Source organism: Callorhinus ursinus, unplaced genomic scaffold, assembly GCF_003265705.2.
Source record: "Callorhinus ursinus isolate GAN/ISIS: 27379988/994484 unplaced genomic scaffold, GSC_fseal_2.0 scaffold14, whole genome shotgun sequence".
NCBI lineage: Eukaryota > Metazoa > Chordata > Mammalia > Carnivora > Otariidae > Callorhinus > Callorhinus ursinus.
Window position 1 is genome coordinate 22013080 of NW_027397076.1, and position 17673 is coordinate 22030752.

Sequence of the window (17673 nt, forward strand, 5' to 3'; positions counted from 1 at the left end):
TTTAAAAGAGAATCCAGGCATTTTATGAGAGACTTGAAGTAGCAGAGATGCTTGTCACTGGTCTTAAAGAAACAAAAGCCACTTTTTAAACCACCTATGTAGAAGATAGCTTCTAGAAGCTGAGGGCCTCAGTCCTACAAATACAAGGAATTGAACTGTGCCAGGAACTTGAATAAGCTTAGAAGAGGACCCCAAGTTTCAAATGAGGATGTAACCACTGGCCAACACCTTCATTCATCCTTGCAACATCTGAGAAGAGGACACAACTAAAAAGCCTAGACTCCTGACTCATGCAAACTGCAAGATAATAAATTTATGTCTTAAGCATTATTTGAAGTAATTTGTTATGCAGCAATAGAAAACTAATACAATGGTCATTAAAATATAATTGCAATGAGGTCATTATAAAAAATATTATTGCCCACAGCTTTTATATAGAACTTATAGTTTAAAAGGTTAAATATTTATTTTCAGTTGCTTATGATGTTTACACAAATATAAACACACACCTATATATATATATCTGTATACTTGAGGAACCCTAAAATGAAAAATTCACTGCATTCAAATAACAGTTGTTAAATTACAGAACCCAACATAGCTTGGCTCTATGTCAGGTTTATCCTGGAATTTGGAAGTATCACAACTTGTAGGCACTTGCCCATTTTAAAAACATGACTGAATCAGCATGCTGCCCATTCTATCCTAGACCACATGGCATGAATTCAAGATGAGATGTAACACTACAATTTTGTGTGAATAGCAGGGGAGATGTTGATAGAAAATTTCTGAAGTAAATGAATTAAATCTATAAAAAAATGGGGTTCCTGGGTGACTCAGTCATTAAGTGTCTGCCTTCGGCTCACGTCACGATACCAGAGTCCTGGGATCGAGGCCCCACATCGGGCTCCCTGCTCTGCAGGAAGCCTGCTTCTCTCTCCCCCACTCCCCCTGCTTGTGTTCCTGCTCTCGCTCTCTCTCTCTCTATCAAATAAATAAAATATTTTTAAAAACAAGAATTTCTTATAATCTGTATCAATAGAGAATAAATTATCAGGGGAAAAGGCCATAATTACAAAAATTAAAAAAAATCATCAAATACAAGGGATCAGAGTGCTGAATCTGCCATTTCGGGCCCCTTGTCTGCTCTGAGCTGAGACAGAAGGCTCTGGCAGTCAGCTGATTCAACAAAGAGAATCCAAGGCATTGGGAGAGCTGCAATTCCCTCCAGGGAAAGTAAACCTAATCAGGAGCCCTGTGAAAATAAGACATCCCTAATTTTATGACTCTGCAGGAAACTCATGGTGCTGCTTGCTGAATGGGGAACTCATTTTAAGCATAAACACTATACAAAAACCTAAATATAATCACAAGATATAACTAGAGAAAGTATTAGGTTTGAAAAGTATTGTTTCTTTCACAAATATATAAAAAAATATATATTTTGTGTGTCAGGCACAGAAGAAATAACACTTATTTGTAAAGATTCAATAACAACAATGATGACATTCACTAGACATTTACTCTGTACTAATAAGCACTGTTCTTGGTCTGTCTCAATTGATTCTCACAGTAGCCCTATAATAGAAACATTTTGCAGATGAGGAACTGAGGAAAAGAGAAATTTGCCAAAATAAGTCACAGAGCTAAGATTTGGCCCCCAAAAGACAATCTCTAGTCTCTGAGCGCTTACTCACTTCTCAAGAATATATCCGAATATAATCAGTCATGTCTAGGACTAGTGGAACAGCACCTAGCACATCTAATCTCATTTGTCTAGCTTCCAAACACAGGTAGCCAGGTGATTTAAAATAAAAAATTCTGTAATAATTTTAGGTTTGTTCTAGAATAATGGAATTCTGAAATAATTTTAATTTTGTAATAATTTAATAATTTTAATCAATGTTCAGGGACACCTGGCTGGCTCAGTTGGTAAAGCATGCAACTCTTGATCTTGGGCTTGTGAGTTCAAGCCACACATTGGGTATAGAGATTACTTAAGTATAAAATCTTAAAAAACAAAAATATTTTTTACCAATGTTCAAAGGCAATAGGTACTGTTTTCCAATGAAAGAAATTGGGTCTGCTTGGAGAAATGGTTGGTTCTAGCACTAATTCACATCATGCAGGTAGTGCCAGAAAGTAAACAACAACAACAACAACAGAAGCCAAACAGCTAAAAAAAAAAAAAAAAAGTATGGGAGTATGTTGAAGCAGCATAGGAGTCAATTTGTAAAAGCTCTCAACAACCAAAACTGGGATAATTTTAACAACACAATAAGCAACGTAGTATTGGTTTGGAACTCCAAGTATGAAATTACTATTTTTTTGCATGTGGATGTATCTATATCTGCATTTTATCATCGATGTGTGTATATATATATACATATGCACATATATGAGTATATGAGTATATATATAAAATTTGAGACTATTCTCTAAGGAAAATTTGTTCCTTATCCCCATTTATTTATCTAAACAGTAGTTTATTTATATGAATATATATTCACTTCTAGTTATTTTATGGCTATATATTACTGTAACAATCCAAAAAGAAAAGTAATCATTCATATAAAATTTAAAACATGTTTTTTCATTTCCATTAATAGAACGACTTATGGTTAAAGGGCTATGTATAAGTTAGAGACCAAAGTAAGAGTCAATTTATTTATTTTTATAAATGCAACATACAAACTTTATTTAACAAAAGCAACAGGTAAAGTCAAACAGACACTTATATTAAGAGAAAAACCAACTAGAAGAAATTTTATCTTAAACACCTTATAGTAACCTATTTGCAGTTGCATTTAACTGAGCTCTGTTGCTGTGAAGAATACAGCTCATGCACAGGTATGGATCAACAATTTGTACATTTTTCAAGTATTCACTGAATACTACCTTATATACACATATACATTAAATTTGAAAAAGATTTAATGGATGATCCCCAGATAGACTTCATTTTTGTTGCTCTTTTGGAAGAGGTCGTCTAAAGAGAAGAAGATGTGGTTCTGGCTCATGAATCATGTAATGAACCCAGCCCAGACTCTGTTGGACACCAAGTCTCCTCCACTCCTCTTCAGACATCAGATGGGTTTTCGGGACTTGTTTGGAAAGTGGTCTGGGTGACATGACATGCCGGTACCCGTAGTGCTCATCGAAGTACTTGTCCGAGTAGTAGATCTGTTTGTGGGCCATCCTGCTCGTGGGCAGGAGTGACGGGGCACAAAGACCGGGCGCAGTGGGCCACACGTCCTGGTCTGGCCAAAGCAACAACTCGACTGCCGAGTCAATAATTTTTTTTTAAAAAGGAATCCTTTATTTATGGTCCTTTAAATATTATGTGCATATTATTTTATTAGGAAAGCTATTTATAATATAAAGTAGAACAAGATTGTCTTTAATTTGCTTCTTTCTACAAATAGTATTATATTCTCTGAAAGGACTCAATAAATGAGAATGTATTTTTTATTAGTAATAATAGTAATTATCATTTTTGCAAAATGACAGGCAATTTTCTGAATAAAACCCCAAGTGTCATATATATCATTATCTAGGTAGTTAGAAATTAGCTTGGGCATTCTTTATGAGCAGATATAATCTTGTGCTTTGAAAATTAGAAAAAAATTCCTATATTTTCTTCAGAAGTTTGTTGGAGTATATTGAGAGAGATATAGATACACACACACACATACACACACACACATACACACACATACACACACACACATATATATTCCAACTTTAACCTAGAAAGTGTGTTCTAGACATTGAAGTTGAAACAATAATATACTATAGTTTGGTGGTAAGCAAAGACTTGCCTGACAAAAATAGTTTCTGCATCTTACTTCTGAAACATCCAAGATCATTTTCATTATCATAATTTTTAAATCCTCATAAGACACACATTTTATAAATATGCTCAAGGCATAATTTCCATTGGAAGGTAACATTAATTAAGAGGAAAGAAGAGTGATCCTATGGCCAATGACAAGAAAACAAGTTCCTGAGGATATGGGCTTGGGCATGATATTTCTGTGTGTGTGTGTGTGTGTGTGTGTGTGTTTGTGAGAGAGAGAGAAAGAGACAGAGAGAGAGAGAGAGAAGGAAAATGAGTGTATGTATATATATAAGCTATCACCAAGATGAGGTTAATAAGAGTAACAAAGGTAGCCAGCCCACAAGGCTTAAAATAATTAATGTCAATAAATAATTGATGAACATAGAATTTTACCATCAAAATATTAATATAGAACTAAAGACCAGTATAAAATTAATCATTATATATACATATACATATATGATTCAATTCACTTTTTGAGATATAGAATAATGATGAACATATGTATCCCTTTTTCAAACAAATTACAATACAGTTATTTAAAAATAAATAAATAAATTACAATACAGTTGAGGAGATAAGAAAAACAGACTTAAACTGACAGCAAAGAACACAGTATACAATGTAATTAGGTGTATATCAAATGTGATGATTCCAAAAGCTCTAGGAAGTGAGTGGAAAGATATTTCTAAAGTATTATTCAAAAATATTTACAGTGATCCTGCAATCTATGTGTGTCTGGAAAGGTGAGTAGACAAATAAGGTCAGAGAGGAGAGGAGATATTTTATATAAAAACAAAAGCATGCTGGAAAGCATAGACAGAAATTTAAACATGACAGTTGTATAATACCATGAAACTTATCTGAAACAGGCTTTGTAAAGCTTGCTAAGGACAAAGCAGAGTTACACTAACATTTGTGTAACTTTATCTGTAAATTTCAACGTACTCTCAAGAGGTTGCTTACTTGCTTTGGATTCAAGCCTCAAATTTTTCTTTTTTTTAAGATTTTATTTTATTTATTTGACAGAGAGAGACACAGCGAGAGAGGGAACAGAAGCAGGGGGAGTGGGAGAGGATGAAGCAGGCTTCCCGCCGAGCAGGGAGCCCGATGTGGGGCTCTATCCCAGGACCCTGGGATCATGACCTGAGCTGAAGGCAGACACTTAAGTACTGAGCCACCCAGGTGCACCTCGAGCCTCACATTTTTCTAATTATGAACTCTAAATGATCATTTCATAGAGCCAAGCCTAACATTTTGCATCTGCAAAATAGCAATAAGTTTTTTCCTGCTAGTTTGGTAAGTTAACTGGTGAAAATTATACAGGTTACATATAAAAGTGTTCTTTATGCCATGATTATGAGTATGTAATACTAAAATGGTAGGCTATTATTTATTAAATTAACTTATCTTTTCATATACATATATTCAATCTTTTAAATAAAATAAAATAATGTACAAAGATACAATTAAAAAGTAATATATCTTTTATGAAGGTACAAGTGAAGTCTTGAGTGTTTCTGGCTTATTCCTTGCTCACAGGATGTTGTCAATCTCCAATTTTAGAACTGAATTTACTGCAATCTACAAAAGTGCCTTTGTTAGTGGCTTTTAATAATGAAGATTAAATCATGTTCAGGTAAAAATTCTTTTCAGTTGTTCCAAAACCATCATGGAAAACTTTCGGGCACAAGTAAAAGCATGTTTGAAATTAATATGCCTTTAATAAATAATTCAACACAATGACGTCCTATATCTACTGCATTTTGTTCCTTGAAATGCAGACATTCATTTGAAAATTTAAAACTGTGATATCAGTTTTAATTTATTTCCAGTCTGCTAAAAATTGTGACCATTCCAACTACTCTCTTAAATCACACACACACAGAAAACACAACAATCTATGCAGAATTTGAGGTTGTTTTCATGGTAAATAGATTTTGCAGAGAGTTTTTTACATTTTGAATTAAAATTGTCTCACGTTAGCCAATTTTTCTGATTTTAGTAAAGTTTTACTTCTTTACTCAGAGTGTTCTAATTGTTCAACAAGATTGCATAATTTTCCAGTCTGATGCAGAATAGAACAATCAATCTGTGCAAAACCTAAACAGTCAATTCCACCACATGTGACTTAAATTTTCTCTGAGGTGAGCTCAGAGACCATTGTTTCTTGGAAGAAGAGCTTTGAGAATTGCATTCTCCAACTTCCAATTATTTCCCTTTTTCTTTTGCATGGTAATTCTTTTAAACTTCTGTTAAATTTCTGTTCCTTTTTATTTATTTTTACTGTTCCTTCACTTCTCATACATGTATCCTCTAACCTTATCCACTTGAAGGTTAATTTTCCGGCAGAGTGGAAAAATTCTCAAAAGTAATCGTATTAAATCAAATGTACCCATCAAAATTTCATGTGACAGAATTCCCAGTTTCTTAATCTAGGCTGATAGAATTGTTATATCTTATATTCACTAATTCTGTCCTATTCACCTACAAAATATGTCCCATAAATAGTCTCTGTGTTCTTATGAATTGATTAGATAATGTTAATAAATGAGGCAAAAGTATAAAGTAAATACATTAGGGGCACTCTTATGATTTAGGACATTCTATATCAAGCAGTAGTTCTTAACCAGGAATAATTTTGCCCCATGGTGGATGTTTGGCAATATCTGAAGACATTTTTGATGGTCGTGACGCAACAGGTACTACTGGAATCTAGTGAGTGGAATCCAGGGATGCTATTTAATCTTGTTAGAGTCCTCCACAACAAAGAATTACTCAGTCCAAAATACTATTAATAATTTCAAAATTGAGAAACCCTGATGTAGAAGGAAGTTATGATTCTCCTCAATTGTTAAATTGCTATTTTTTTTCTTGATGGAGAAGGAATCTCGTATTTGATTTTTAGTTCCAATAGCTCCTTTATACATTAGTCAAAATTGAGGTGTGCAGTTCTCTACTTAGTCATATCATTCACTGTGTGAAATATATGTAACAAAAAAAAAATACCTGTTACCTAATGGCACAGATCATTCTAAAGTGTCTACAGAGAGAAGAGGATGGGGAGCTTTTATGGGCCTCACATCTTTAAGAAATGATGGCTATTACTGCATTATAAATTATATTAGTGGGCAGAAAGGGGAGATGAGTATATTCTGTAAAATTTATACATTAATGTAGTTCCTAGCATCCAACATATTCTGTTTCAATTCTGACGGCAAAGAAAAGAGAGATTGTTATTTTCCTCTTGCTTTGTTTAAATACATGCTCTTGTTTCTAAAGGAAAATCTTGGTCTAAGCCGGTCTGCCCTACTAACCCAAGAGGATTTAATCATTATACATACTGCATCGTCATTATGTCATATACTTGCTACACTTAGTATTAACTACTGGTGTTGAATTAGGTGCCCATAGTGGTCAAAAGAACTATTACCAGTCATGATTTGTGTTGAGAACGTCTATTAGGTAATACCAGCTAATTTGGGCAAATTCCTGAACAATGTGTAAAAGGACCCACAAGCACACTGAAATTTCATAGGATCTAAACTGATAAAGTTTAGGTAGATTTACAGGAATAACATTTATAATCAATCATTCTACTTGTCACTTACTGGAGATGTTTAAAACACTTGGCAAATGAAATCACTATTATTTTTCTAATTGTCTTTCTGAAATAAGAAGATCTTGCCTGACTTCTCTTCCCTGAATTACTTACTTCAACCTGGAAAGAAACCATTTCTCCTATTACACTTGTTTGAATCAGCAAAGTAATTAAGAGTGTTGCTTCTTGAAACGAACAAATCTGATGCCCACATCACACCTTTGCCATCTACTTCTAACTCCAAAAATTTTAGCAAGTTACATAACCTATAAAACCTTCAGTTTCTCACTAATAATGTAGCAATAATAATAACAGTAATAATAATCGTAAGTCTGTAAGTTTTGTGATTAATGAAAAATGCATGCAAAGATTTCAGCAAAATGCCTGACACATTATATGAGTTTAGAAAATTTAATTATACTGAATTTCCAAAACACTGTGTTATACAGCAAATGCAGTAACCCAGATCTCTTTTCTGGAAGTCTAAAAGCACGCCAGCCTCAATATGTCAAATCCAAACTCTTTCCCCTGCAAAATCTGCTTTCCTTCCTCTTATGTTCCCTATGTAGTGAAGATGCCCATAGAGTTTGTGCCAGTCAGAAACCCAGCAGTCATCCCTGCTTCTATCCTCACAATTACTCTCCTTGTCAGTGAGTTCCTAAGGGTTTTCTAATTTCTATTTAATACACTAGATGTGGATCCATTTCTCTCCATTTCCATCATCACTCATTTATTTTATTTTTTTATTTTTTTATTTTTTTTTAAATTTTTTATTGTTGTGTTAATCACCATATATTACATCATTAGTTTTTGGTGCAGTGTTCCATGATTCATTGTTTGTTCATAACACCCAGTGCTCCATGCAGAACGTGCCCTCCTCAATACCCATCACCAGGCTAACCCATCCCCCTACCCCCTCCCCTCTAGAACCCTCAGTTTGTTTTTCAGACTCCATCATCTCTCATGGTTCGTCTCCCCCTCTGACATACTCCCCTTTTCTTCCTCTCCTGTTATCTTCTTCTTTTTCTTTTTTCTTAAAATATGTTGCGTTATTTGTTTCAGAAGTACAGATCTGTGATTCAACAGTCTTGCACAATTCACAGCGCTCACTCATTTATTTTAGACCATCATCATCTCTCTACTGGAAGGTCACAGTCCCTTAAGTCATATCCGTATTAAAACCAGAGTCATGTTTCAAAAATGAAGATTATATCATGTTTTCCTGCTTAAAGGCTTTCATTGACTCCCCATTGCTCTTAAATTGAAATCCAAAACACTTAAACTAGTTGCAAATTGGTCCAAATTAAAATTTTAGAGTAACTGAAAATTGTTCTATGTTCTTTCCCATAAGAATTTAAAATAAATAGCACACAAAATGAAAACATAAAATGTTAGGAAATATAGCAACATGCCTTCAATCTTACAATGACTAATTCTTTTTTGTTTAAAGATTTGTTTATTTATTTTAGAGAGAGAGCAAATGAGCAGGTGAAAGTGGGCAGGGAGAGGGAGAGGGAAAGAGAGAAAATCTCCAGCAGACACCCTGCTGAGTGTGGAGCCCAACAGGGGCTTGATCTCAAGACCCTAAAATCATGACCTGAGCCGAAGTCAAGAATTGTACGCTTAACCAACTGAGCCACCCAGGTGCCCTATAATGACTAATTCTTAATAGCTGTCCTTCAAAGGTTATCTTCCCCTACCAGTTACCCTGGAATTACCTCTTTTGCTTGTGCGATAAGGACATGTTCAGTATCCCTACAGGAAAACTAAGTGCCAAGGCCATTCTTAAGACTCTAGCTTTACTTTCCAGCCCCCTCTTCCAACTACTTCCTTCTCTCACACTCTCCAGGACATGTGCCCTGGACACTGCAACACGTTAGGTTGCAATTCTTTGCCTTTCCTGTGAGCATTCATAATTGCTGTTCCCCCTGATTTGAACACTGTTGTCTCCTCTTTTGTGAGCTTATTCCTACTCTATTCTCAAGGCACAGCTTAATGCAATTCCTTGAGAAGGTTTTCCCCATTTTTTCTTCCTTCAAATACTGAGTTATGGTCATATCTCTACAACTCCATGTTACCTTGTATTTACTACTAAAACAGCCTTCCTTACTCAACTACTTAACTCTACTGCTTACAAGTAACTGTTTTCTTTTTCTGTGCATCTTAGGAATCAGCAACATATACTACACCGCCTATTTCTGTATGTCTCACAAAGAATGTTTCTTAATTTTTTGTTAAAATTTTTTAAATATTTCAAGAATATAAAAATTTTATGAAATATGCATATCATTTCAGTGTCTTTAAATAGAGTTTTATTTTAACACATCCCCTCCATTTCATTTACATATTGTCTATTACTGCTTTTGTACTACACCTTCAGAGTAGCTGCAACAGAGATAATATGGCCCACAAAGCCTAAAATATTTGCTATCTGGTCTAGTCTATCTCATCAGATGTCAAATTCCTTAAGGGAGGAAGTACGCTTTCCTAATTGCATATCAGACACCTGCTTCACAATGTATATTTACTAGATGAATGAGTGAATTAATGAAAGAATAGTAAATGGGGTGATAAAGAATGGATGTAATATGATGAAACTTAAATTTCATTATTTGAAAGCAAAGTAAATAGACTCTGGCTAAATTCAGCAAAAAGAAAATTATTGGAAGGAAATAGATTATGTCATAAAATAAAAGAAAAAGTTGAAGAACTAGGTTTGGGGGACGATAGGAGCTAGAATGGCTCTTGAGATCTCAGTAGCAAGAACCACTGCATAAGCTCACTGAAACAACATGATTGTTCTTGTGTCTACATTTGGCTCAAAGTTCATATTCCCAAGAGAGATAACCCGACCACACCTTGGCTAGGGCAAGTGATCTCTGTTTGGCAGTGCCAATCAGATATATAATCTTGGAGAACACATTCCCAACAACATCGCATGTAAAGGAGAATTAGTGCTCTGTTCCTAGAACAGGAGTGGTGTTACTACTAGGTTAAAAAAAAACAAAATGACAGGCTATACCCTACAATAGAAAAGAAATGGGAATCAGAAGATCATTTTAAATGAAAATACCTGGAATTTAGACTAAAACTGCCTGTTCTAAGGACATGTTCCTTCTATCATATTGAAAAACAATTTAGTCATAATTGTCTTACTCAATTCTCATGAATTAATGCACTTGGTTTCAACATTATTATTGAAAGTGAAACTATAAATGACATTATTCATAGTGTACACTGAGTATAATATACCCGCCTGCCAGTTTAATAAGAGAAGATAAAACCATTATTCTATTCATCAGAGCTTTCACAATAACTAAAAAAGACAAGGGCTGAATTGTGACTTAGTGTATGATGATAAACATCCTGGCTAGATTTTAAATGTCAAATTCTCCAAATCCCAAACATTTTTGTGATAAAGAGGCTAATGTAGCACATTAATGGTATGATGAGGGATGAGACATATCTACTAGTGAGAAAAACACAGAGAAATGGGCATTAATAATCCCTGTATTACTCATCTAATATTTCTCTTTTCATTCACTCTGTGAGTACTTCCTGTTCTCCAGGCTAAGTGTGACACATCTCACATGAGGTAACTGTCCAATAAGCTTGAACTTTCTGAAAAATCTATGTTCCCCTCTGTGAGGCTATCATGATTACACTCTGAGATCATTTAGGCCATCACGACAATTATTTGAGCTTCTCACCAATTGGATATTACATATTTGAGTCTTTCAGATTTTATATCCCCAATTCATGTGTGCTAAATTCTTGAAGTGTACACTTTAAAAATTTCTAAAGAATTCATATGCACCTGCAACTGGGGTTGTTTTCATCATTATTGATGTTTCCTAGATAAATGACCCTAAATCTTGCACTCTCTTTTTGCAGAGATTTCACAAGAATGTCGCTTGTACAAAAGTTTGTCTCCTTATAGGGAAATGTACCCCCTTTAAAATATTTATGTAAGTAACAAGCATTTTATAGCCTTTCTAGTTACTCAAGCCATATTTACTAAAAAATAAATAAGCATAGGGGCACCTGGGTGGTTCAATTAGTTAAGCATCCCACTCTTGATTTTGGCTCAGATCACAATCTCAGGGTCCTGAGACTGAGCCTGAGTCAGCTCCATGCTCAGCAGGGAGTCTGCTTGAATTTCTCTCTGTCCCCCATGGCCCTTCCCCCATTTCCTCTCTTTCTCAAATAAATGAATAATAATAAAATCTTAAAAAAAATAAACAAACATAGTATCTAATAATCTTTTGTCTCCGAGAATGAAAATTCAGCTTAACTTTTTGTGTCCATTTAGCTTCTATAGTAAAGGAAATTGAATTATCCTTATAAGGCATAACACTTTACCACACGGAGATTGTACATATAATACCATTTAGCTGATAAAAGATAAGAAATGGGTCATTTCATTTTTACTGTGGTTACTTTCTTTTTTTTTTAAGATTTTATTTATTTATTTGACAGAGAGAGACACAGCGAGAGAGGGAACACAAGCAGGCGGAGTGGGAGAAGGAGAAGCAGGCTTCCCGCTGAGCAGGGAGCCCGATGTGGGACTCGATGTGGGGCTCGATGTGGGGCTCGATGTAGGGCTCGATCCCAGGACCCTGGGATCATGACCTGAGCCGAAGGCAGACGCTTAAGGACTGAGCCACCCAGGCGCCCCACTGTGGTTACTTTCTACATAATAGATTCACTGTCTATTTCTCCAGCTTATAGTTAGGCTTCCTTCCAATTAATTTATATTTAAATTAGGTAAATTGCTAAAAATTACTGAATATTTAAAGCTAAATAACATTCCCACTAGCCAAACATTTTATTATAATTTCCTATATAGATTATGATATACTTCAGACCACAATTTACAAAATTGTCTCACAAACCAAGATAACAGCAATGAAAAATAATCCATTTGGAACTCAGTTTGCTGATTTTAAAAAAAATCAGGGGATTGGACTAAGTAACTCTGGTCACTCTCAGTTTTAAAATCAGATAGCTTTAAAATCACATCTCATAAAAAATAATATAAAAGGAAAATGGTAATGTTTCTTAAAACTTCATATGAAATATATTTGGAGTATTTTGAAATAGTAATATATTTTGCTCATATAGTAAAGTTCTTTGTAAAAACAAGGGCAAGTTATTATAATAGATCTTCATAATTTTGCCATATTATAATTAGACATGAGTCAAGACTGAAAAAATAGCAAAGTCTACAAGAAAAGACATATTAAAATGACAGCTAGTTGCTGATAGAAGCTTATAGGTGATACTCATTCTGTAATGCATACAGTGAAGTGTTTAAGAAAATTTATAATAAAGATATTTCTAAAAAGCTAAAAAAAAGCTATGAACCACATTCTGTGAAACAGATGTTTTACATTAGAGATATCTGCCTGCTTTGTTCATTTAAAGAAAACACTTTTATGGCTTTTAATATTGACTGGTAATGCAATAAAGTGTATATCCTCAGGTCTCTAAAGTAATAAAATTAGGTTGTTAAAAGAGGTCATAATATCTTAGAGATCAATAATATGAGATTTAAAAGATACTGAATGAAATAATATGTAAGCACGTTTACCTACTTTTTTTTCAAGCCTGATATACTATTTTACATTAAAAACAAAATACATTGACTACAAGTTTGAACTCCTGTATCATTATGATGTTAGCGGTATTAATAATTGCATACACCTACCTTCAATCAACACCTCCCATACCAGCTCCCAAAGACAGACTTTGATGCAACCACTTCAGAAGCTAACTATTGTTGTTTGCATCTTATGTGCTATGCATGAGGTGTGGGAGAGACTGTATATTTTAATGGTGAAAAGCATGTTTTTTGAAGTTGAACTGCCTGGGTTAAAACACCAGGTCTGCCACTTTCTTCATGATTTTGACCAAGCTGCTTAACTTGTTCTTTGACACAATTCTCTCATCAGTAAAGTTGGAATAATAATAGCAGACATTTCAAAAGGTTTTTGTGAAGATGAACATTATTTATTAAATAATAAATATATATATTTATATGTATATATTAATATATATATTATATATGAAATACTTTGAACAGTAATTAACACATAAGTGTAGCTGAATCCCTATTAGTTCTTGTAATGTGTACAGGTGGAGGCTGAAGAAGGCATGGGAGAAATTATCAGATGCCATTCTTGCAAATTCTAAGAGTCAAGACCTAGTTTACAATGAGGCGTCCATGACGTCACATAAAAAGTTTATGCTGAGCATAAACTCAACAACGTATAGGCCATTCTATCTGATAGACTGTACAATTCCCCTTACTGCCCCAAGGATAAGGAGGTGTATAGAATTAACAATGTGATAAACTTTTATGGGGAGAAGGGATAACTTTGTTAAAGACAGTACAACTTTATCCTTTGTTTAAAAAAAGTGAGTGAATGACTGGTTTAGTGATCCGTCGTGATAAGAAATGTTTAAATACCAACTGATTACATATTTTATGATTAAAAATCATAGTTTATTCTACTTCTTAGAAATTAGTGTTTGAATTATTGTCAGGCAAGAAATATTTAGTTATATAGTAATTATTTACCCTCTAATTCCCTCTATTATTAATCTATAGAGTTTACATCCAAATTTGGAGAAGCAGGAAAGAGAAGGGAGTCATGAAAGCAAATGACAAACAAATATGGAGACTTCAAGAACTAGCTCAACAACAGAACTCAGTCTCAACGGTGGTTTTAGCCACACAGGTTGTATATATTAACTGTTAACTTACTTATTTAACAAATAACTATTTCGTAATTACTATCTGATATTATTTCAATGTACTTTTCAGACATCGAATCCTTTAATCCTCAAATCAACCCTATTCAATAGGTGCTCAAATCAACCCATAACTCCATGTGAGGATACTGAGGCATGAGAAGGCTCTGTCACACCCGTGGGGTCACCAGCCTAAGTGGCAGAACCAGGGTTTGAACCCTGGGGGTTTGGTCCCTGTGTCCATACTTTACCTCCATATTATGCTGCCTCCTGTGAAGATTTGCTTCTCATTATTCACCTACAAGTATTTAAGTTATTTGTTTTTCAAAATACAGATAACTAAACTATTAGTTAAGTTAAACTCTGTACTTCAATCTGCCTTTAATTTGGCTGAGAGACCCAGTGAGCAATACCAGTTTTAGGTTCAAACCATCGCCATTGTCATCATCATAATTTTTCATAATATCTTAAGTGTATTTCACTTGGTCACACTAAAGAAGAGTTTTCAAGCATTCACTAGCTTTCAGGTACCACTGAATATTTTTGATATATATTATCACCACATTAGGTTTCTTTTTTTTCTGAAATCATAGAGGAAATTCATATAGGGAAGCAACTCTGCAATCACTCCCAAAGAGCTATGCTTCCAAGGTAACTTATGTTAGATGTTGAAATGCATTATATGACATTACGTAACACAAAATTTGCTTTTTCCGGTGCTCTCTTCAATAAGCTTGAAATAAAAGTTACACCACTGCCCACGTCAACAATAGCTAATAAGAAGAGAAAGATGTTTTCTCTAATGTAGAAGTAGGCTTAACATGGAAAAGTTGATGTGGATAAGAAAGTCTCAGTGACATTAATCCAGAACATAAACCAAGAATTACTCAAGAATTGTCCCTCTGTTTGATTTCATTATTCACTAATGGCTGTCCAGGCTTAAATCACTGAATTCTGATCATTTGTTACATAATACTTATCAATCTTAATGTGACTAGAAATACACAAAAGCCATCGAGGAGTAGAAATAGTAAGACTAATAAGACGTAAGAGCAGTAATACCTGAAAAATGACACCTGAGTAATTCATTGATTGAAACATTTTTTTATTCTTCCTTGAAACTTTTACCTATCTTGTTTATTTCATCAAAGACACTTATCAGAATCTTAATATAACCCACAAGTTAAAAATAAAATTAATTGTACAAGTGAAGCTAATTTTTGACAATGTTGGCCAGACATGCTGAATGCTTAAAGATAATATTTAATTTATTACTGCAACTAACTTTATAGAATCAAGTGTGATTGAGTTTCTCCTGCACCCCACTCCTGCCTCTCCATTCTGATTATGATATTAAGCACCGCCCATTTTATTAGGTAAGCAAACACAATTTCAACTGAATGGGGCTAATTATCAATAATAAGGTCAATAAACTTTAACTTTATATAAGCTGTTGAAAAAAATACTCTGACAGTTAACTTCAAGTGGAGTGCTGTGTTAAACATTGTTTAGAAACATCATAGAAATACCAAATCCAGTGGCTGTAGAGGAAATCTGAACAGCAACCTCTCAATAAGTGCCTTTATTGCCTCTGTCTTAACCTGTTGCTCCCACTCAATCCATCATGTATAATAGGTTGAAAATATTATATCATGATTTTTAAGGCATCATTTTCATTATGGCCTTCTTATTTTTTGCAATTATAAACTAACTCTTGCATATAAATATAGATGACAATATTTTTAAAAAAACAAACACGAATCTACAACCAAGCTGAAGAGAAATAATTACTGACAAAATATAAGCCCCTTTATATATTTGTCTCCAAATTCATTTCCCATCAATAGCAGACATAATCACCCTTATATTTGGCATACACCATTCCATGTCATTTTATATACTGACTATATGTGTATGTATCCACAATTAATATACAGAATTTCTTTACAAACTGACATGTTATAAGAAGGCATAGTATATATATTCTTTAACATTTTGGTTTTGAGCTTGATCGATGCTAATGTTTACATATTTAATTCATTTTAACTAAAAATTTATTCAGTGGTGATATGAGGAATTCTTAATCTCAGGAAACAAACTGAGGGTTGATGGAGTGGTGGGGGGTGGGAGGGATGGGGTGGCTGGGTGATAGGCATTGGGGAGGGTATGTGCTATGGTGAGTGCTGTGAATTGTGTAAGACTGTTGAATCACAGACCTGTACCTCTGAAACAAATAATACATTATATGTTAAAAAAAAAAAAAAAGAAGAAGATAGTAGGAAGGGAAAAATGAAGGCGGGGGAAATCGGAGGGGGAGACGAACCATGAGAGACTATGGACTCTGAGAAACAAACTGAGGGTTCCAGAGGGGAGAGGGGTGGGGGGATGGGTTAGCCTGGTGATGGGTATTAAAGAGGGCACGTACTGAATGGAGCACTGGGTGTTATATGCAAACAATGAATCATGGAACACTACATCAAAAACTAATGATGTAATGTATGGTGATTAACATAATAAAAAAATAAATATAAAAAATTTATTCAGTGGAATCCCATATGCAATTATTTTTTCATTTTCTTGATATGTATATAACATATATGTGTGTGTCTGTGTGTGTGTGTGTGTATGATAGCTACATGTAGGTAGATAGATAGGCATCACCAAACCTCTCCAAAGCATTATACCAGCTTACACTTTAAAACAAATTTTTTTTGAAGTAATCTTTACACTTAACTTGGGGCTCAAACTCATGATCCCAAGATCAAGAGTCGCATGCTGTACTGACTGAGCCAGCCAGGAACCTCCCAGCTTACTCCTCTACTAGCAGTGTATAAATGTTCCCATTTTTCCACATCAACCCTAAAATTTGAAGTTGTAGGCTTTTATATTTTTGACAATTGTTTCTGAAATGTAAACTAATTCCTGCTTTATATTTATACATTTAAATCTGAGAATTAGGCAGTTTAAGAAGGCATTATGACTTACTAACATTGATAAGATCAGTCCACCTCTTGATCTCAAGATTTAAAACTTTTCATCAGCAAGTCCTACACTGTTTATACAATTTCATTTTTCTAAACTGGTGGTTCTCAGTGTGTGGTTCCTGAAGAGCAGCATTAGCATCTTTTGGAAACTTCTTAGAAATGCAGATGATAGGAACCTACCCCTGGTCTACTGAGCCAGAAACTCTGGGGGTGAGAGCCCAACAATATCATTTTAAACTAGGTGATTCTGATATACCCTAGAGTTTAAGAATCACCGATCTTGGCCATGGTAGTGCCTGGTCTTTCCTGCTACCTACCTCACTCCCTCACCCTACTCCTACTCCCCATCATGACTACTCAGATGCTTTCTCCATATTATTCCACGAAAGGTGTTCCTTACTTGCTTGACATATTTACATGTCCTATTAAGTTGAAACCTTTGCTGAACACTGAAACGTTTGAACTTATCTGAAATATACTCAATTTGTTCA

The 17673-nt window shown here is 34.4% G+C and overlaps 1 pseudogene; it reads right to left on the bottom strand.

The window, feature by feature from the left end:
• Positions 1 to 2817: 2817 nt before the first annotated feature.
• LOC112831220 (cyclin-dependent kinases regulatory subunit 2 pseudogene) lies at positions 2818 to 3198 on the bottom strand (annotated as a pseudogene).
• Positions 3199 to 17673: the final 14475 nt, after the last annotated feature.